The sequence below is a fragment of the Myotis lucifugus genome, unplaced genomic scaffold (assembly GCF_000147115.1).
Source record: "Myotis lucifugus unplaced genomic scaffold, Myoluc2.0 scaffold_40, whole genome shotgun sequence".
Classification (NCBI taxonomy): domain Eukaryota; kingdom Metazoa; phylum Chordata; class Mammalia; order Chiroptera; family Vespertilionidae; genus Myotis; species Myotis lucifugus.
The window spans coordinates 7178846-7184730 of record NW_005871088.1 but is presented as its reverse complement, the minus strand read 5'-3'; the positions used below and the strand labels follow the sequence as shown (position 1 = coordinate 7184730).

The window sequence follows — 5885 nt, the reverse complement described above, 5'->3', positions numbered from 1 at the left end:
AACCTGCTCACCTTGGGTGGGCTGGGAACTGAATGATGGGGATGCCAGGCAAGGACATGTGACATGACAGGGCAAGATACAGAGGTGACAGAGCCGTTTAGATGATGTAAAGTCTCTGGCCAAGGCCCCGGTTTTCAAGGCTGAGGTGCTGGAAGAAGTAGCGGCATAGAGCTATGATCAAAGTCTCACAGACTACATGCTAATAACATGGGTTGGGTAACAAGTTCTCAGCATGGATGCCCCAAGTCTGGTGGCTCACCTGGTATGGTCTGGGTGAGCTGGGAAGCCCTGGGGCCAGGCCAATGTCCCACATGTCCTTCTCCAGGTGGTCCTCATTCAGGGGGCAGAAAAGGTGGTTTTTTCAAGCTAAAATTGGACCAGTCTATGGACAGTCTTTGTCGGGTCTGTCTGGTGGAATCCAAGCAGAATCTTTTGAAATACTCCACTTCCCTCTCTGTCTCATCCATCTCCACGTTGTCTAGGTCAATGTCTTTAGGCATAAAGACATCTTCGAGCGAGGTGTCATCTCCATCTCCGTCTCCCTTCTTCTTCCTGTTTTTCTTGCTCTTGCCCTTGGGCTGAGGGGTGTCTGCCAACACCTGCTTGCTGTGGTACACCTGCTTACTAGGGCCGGTGGGCTCAGTGGGGCCTGAGCTTGCCTTCCCTGCTTTGACCTGGTCCAGCTGTTTCTTGTTACTGTTTCTGTTGATTTTTCTCTCCTTTCTCTGCTGCTCCGACATCGAAGTGAGATCAAGCTCTTTAGACTTTGGCTCAGTCTGGGTCTGGGATCTGGGCTGGACCTCTGCGGCTCCGGAGAACTCCGCAGGCTTCCTCCTTGGCTCGCTGCTGGCCTTCCATGCCTGTTTTGGCTTTTGTTTGCCAGTCCCCTCCTTGTGGTGATGCTTTGTGTCTAGGAGAAAAGAGAAGGGCTCCTGCTGCTCCCCACTGACCTCCTTTGTCAGGACAAACTTGGAATCCCCATGAGCCCCTGACCCTGTGTGGGCTGCGTGTCTGGAAGGTGAGTGAGAAGAGGTTTTTGGTTCTCCAGTTTGCTCTAGGGAACCACTGTGTATGTGTGCAGAGACAGATACATACTTGGTTGCTGCCCTGACATTTCCACCAGGCATGTCCAACTTGGGAAAGTCTTTTCTTAGTTTCTCCTTCTTTCTCACAACTTGGGGCTGCTGAAACTCCTCTGGAAGCTGCTCCTTCATTTCCTCCTGTTGTTTCTGCTCCTGTTGCCTCTGCTCCTCTTGGAGGTGCTCTTGTTCCCGGGCCTTGGCCTCTGCTTCAAGGTGAGCTTTCTCCTCCAGCTTCTTTTGTTTATGTCTGGCCCTCTTGGCTGCCCGTGTGCTGCTCACAGGCTTGGTATCTGAACTGTCTATGAACTGCAGCAAGTCCTCCACTGCGCGATGATCCACCCCACTCTCCTGTTCAGAGAGCTGATCTGTTTTCTTCGATTGCTCTTCTTTTCTCTTTGCCAGCCGGAAACGAAGCTTTTCCCTCATGCCTTCATAATTTCTACCTCTTGGTGCGGCTGAAGGCCAGTTGCGCCTGAAGAATTCACAGCAGTAGTCACAAAACTTGCCTTCCTTCTGGCCAGCATAGGTGCAGGTGCAGGCGCTGGTGCTGGTGTTGGAGCTGTGCTCAGAGCAATTGTCTTTGTCTGCACTCTTTTCCCTGCCTTTCTGCCTTGGGTCATAGCCACCTCTCTTGCTACCCTGCCCTTTGTAGTGGGGGCTGTAACAGGATGGCACAGCCAGGATCGAACTGCTGATGAAGAAGCCGGCAGGTTCCCCCCGGGCATCAGACCTCTTCTTCACTACCTCGGTATTGTTGTTATCCGATGGATACATTTCAGCAAATTTAGCTGACAATGAAGCCACATCATCATCACTGCAAGTAGTTGGTGTAGATACATTGTCTGTGTGGGTGAGTCTGGGCTGCTGCTGGATTGGAATGGGAGAGCTGGAACCTGACCCCAAGCTTGCTAATGACATGCTGGGCAGGTGACTCTCAGAGAGACGGTCAGGAGCAGAAGAACCCGTTTGGTGTGGCAGCTGGCAGATGTGGGTGTTGCTGGGGGTGGGAGGGTCCACGATGCTACCAATAAGGACGTGTGAGCCGTGATCAGGTGATGACAGCACATGCCTCACGGCACTGGTCAAATTCTCACCAGCGCCCCCTCTCCTAACGGTTAACTGCTCTTCATGGAATTGCCTTTGTTTAAAATGCATCAAGTCTTTTGCTAGCTTGTTTTTCATTCTCACCTTCTCCTTGATGTAGACAGTGACCCGCTTCTGGCACTCCAACCACTCCTTGGCAACACTGTGCATCTCCTCCTCAAAGTGCTGGTACTGTTGCAGCAAGGCGCTGTATAAGTCCCTGCTGCAGGTGTCTTGCAATGTAGTTCCCAGCCTGATTTGCATCACCAGTGCTGGCAAGTTGCTCTGGAGAAGGAGCTCTGAAAAAACCAGATTTTCAAACAGGTGTTTATTATGCAGTTCCCATGTCACCTGGAAGACAGTCAAGTGTTTATTTTCTAGAGTGGTGAGGAAGGTGCTGATGGTGCGTGCCGCCTGGCAGAAGGTGCCATACTCCTTGAGGAGCAGGGAGATGAACTGGTAGGCTTGCACAGGATTCTGCAGGCAGGATGGCACTCCGGATGAGGTTGACAGCCGTCGCAGGAGGCCGATCTTCATCTCCAGCAGGTAATCTCGTGCTTGTTGATCCAACCGCTGGTATAGCTGGGAGGGGTCTGACTTACAGAGTCTATCTATGAGCTCCTTCATCCACTCTTTGTCGGCCACCAGCGTGGTCCCTGCCTGGCGGTATATGCCGCGGACAAGGTAGCGCACTTCCGCCCAGTAGTCCTGCAGCTGCTGCGACTCGGGGTCTAACTCTGGGGAGATCGCTCTGGGCTCCTTGCAGACCTCAACGGAACGTGGGGTCTCTGAGGGTCGGGGCAGCCTCCCGCCACTTGCCCCTTCCGGGGATTCACTACGAGGGCCTTGGTCAGGGTCGTCATGGCCCGGTGCTGACTGGTCTGAGCCGCGATAAATCCCCAACTTCTCTAGGGTCCACTGGCAGTGCAGACACACCCACAGGGTCTGGTATGGCTCACTGTTGCCCATGGGAGCCATGAAAAGGCCCAATTTCCTCGCAACCTCAATCCCACTCTCTAGGGAAGAAGAATCTTTACGCTCGCTTCTGCACAGAACACAGTAATCAACAGTGGCGGAGGGTGGAGTTCTTCGAGTGTCCCCAAAGTTAAAAGAAGTCTCCGAGTAGCCCCCGGAAGCGGCGCTGCCCACAGGCTCGCTCACGCGGAGGGGTCTGTCTGCCGCCATTGTGGCACCCGGGACTCCAACGACAGTGTCCTGGGAGCTGCCCAGCATGGCAGTTGGGCTGCCCCTGCCACTGCTTATGGCCCTGTGGTCCCCGCCTCCACCACCCCGCTTGTTCTTACGGCGCTTGGCCCCTCCTTTAGCACCGGCCCGGCTCATGGCTAGAGGGCGGTGGGCGGCCCGAGCGGCAGTTGGCGGCCGGAGCGGCAGTTGGCGGCCGGAGCGGCAGTGGGCACTGGGCACAGGCGGTGGCTAAGGGCAGGGAGGTTAAGGGGGCCGTGGGTCACTGCTTAGCTTGGCCACGGGCTAGGGCACTGTACGTGGGTACCTTGCCACCTTATGATGGGTGGGGAAGACCTGGTTGATGGGAGCTGATGCGATGGCTCTAGGAGCGAAGAACTGCGAGTCCACCAACGGCGTCGTCGACCAGCAGTTGGAATCCAATATGGCGGACATAAGGGGACAGTGATCCCAGTTTCCCAGTTTCCCTTGCGGGGGTCGGGTGGGGGATGGAGGGGGGAGGGGGAAGTTGTCAGGAGGGGGAAAGAGCTGAGCAGTGGTGAAAGGAGCAGTCAGGACCGGTAGAGGGAGGGGCGCCCCACTCCTCCTGATGTTAGCACTTTTTAAAAATTGTTTTCAATTACCATTTAATTCACTATTATTCTGTGTTACTTTCAGATATCCAGCAAAGAGCTTAGAAAATTGTGTACTTTATAGAGTGGTTCCCCCCAATGCTTCAAGTACCCACCTGGCCTCATTCTTTCATAGTTATTACAGTATTATTGACTGTATTCCAATGCTATAATCTAGATCTCTGTGACTGTTCTGTATCTACCCATTAACACTAGTTAATCCCTTCACCTTTTTCACCCAGCCCCTCAACCCCTTCTCCTCTGACAGCTGTCAGTCTCTTCTCTGCATTTATGAGTCTGTTTCTGTTTTGTTTATTCATTTATATTGTTTTTTCTTTATGTTTTAATCTTTATTGTTGAAAGTATTACATATGTCCCCCTTTCCCCCCAAAAAGACCTCTTCTAGCCTGCCCCTGTCCTATATTGTTCTTTAGATTCAACATATAAGTGAAATCATATGCATATGTCTTTTTCTGTCTGACTTATTTCACGTGGAATAATACCTTCTAGGTCCATTCATGTTGTTGCAAATGGTCAGAATTCATTTTTTTATACCCGAGTAATTATATATATATATATATATATATATATATATATATGTATTATCCACTCATCTACTGCTGGGCACTTGGGTTGCTTTCATAGCTTCACTATTGTAAATAATACTGCAATGAACATAAGGGTGCATATATTCTTTTGAATTGGTGTTTTAAGTTTTTGAGTTTCTTTAGATATATTTCCAGAAATGGAATCACTGGGACATAAGGCAGTTCCATTTTTAATTTTTTGAGAAGCCACCATACTGTTTTCCATAGTGGCTGCACCAATTTGGATCCCTATCAATAGTGCATTAGTGTTCCCTTTTCTCCATATCCTTACCCACACTTGTTATTTGTTGATTTATTGATGATAACCAATGAAGTATCTAATTGTGATATTAATTTGCATTTCTCTGGTGATTAGTGAAGTTGAGGAATTTTCATATGTCTATTGGTCATCTGTATGTCTTCCTTGGAGAAGTGTCTATGTAGATTTCTGCCTACTTTTAAATTGGATTGCTTCTTTTTGTGGTGCTAAGTTGTCTGAATTCTTTATAAATTTTGGATATTTACCCCTTATCAGATGTAGCATTGGTGACTATGTTCTACCATTCAGTAGATTTTATTTTCATTTTGTTGATTCTATGAAGGATTTTGGGTTTTTCATTATAATATAAATTCTTAGAAATTTAAATCAAATACTCATTAATGCAGAGCTGACATTTATTTAAAAAAAATAATGACAAGTAAGTCATTTTATTAAAATGAAGTAAAATTGATTTTGGAAAACTTGTCAATGAGTCAGAACCCAGCTTCTTCAATGGTATGTGTAGCAAGATTATAGTGGCTCATTTTAGCATTATTGAAAAAAAAAAGATTTCTGGTTGGATCAGAAAAGTAGGGGGGGACACTCAGCTAATTTTTTAAAAAGGTTAATTGTAAGTATCAGATTATCTTTGATGAACCACAGTTTAATAAATGTCAGCTGTCAGAAATGGAACTTCACACCAATTTCATTTTATTCTCTGTTTAAATACATTTATTTGAGGATAGATGGCATACGTGAATTTATGGTCACATTCCATGATGCTGGTACATCACAGATTCCTATCAAGGAATATGCCATATTCCCATTGCCTGTGTTGGTAACACTGTTCTAGCAATAAATGCCAACATGCCACAAATTTCAAAAGGATGAATAATCATTATTTCAAAGTGTTGCCTTTTAAAATGGCTTACATGAAACTTTCAATGTCTGTGCTAAAGAAAAAGATTTACCTCCCAGCAGCTTGAGACAATGAAGTGTTTGTACTTCTACATTAGTTTGTTTGGTGGGATACACATCAGTACTGCAGGGCAGCTGTCTG

The 5885-nt window shown here is 47.9% G+C and overlaps 1 pseudogene; it reads right to left on the bottom strand.

Annotated features, from left to right (window-relative positions):
• Positions 1-332: 332 nt before the first annotated feature.
• Positions 333-3506, bottom strand: LOC102440676 (annotated as a pseudogene).
• Positions 3507-5885: the final 2379 nt, after the last annotated feature.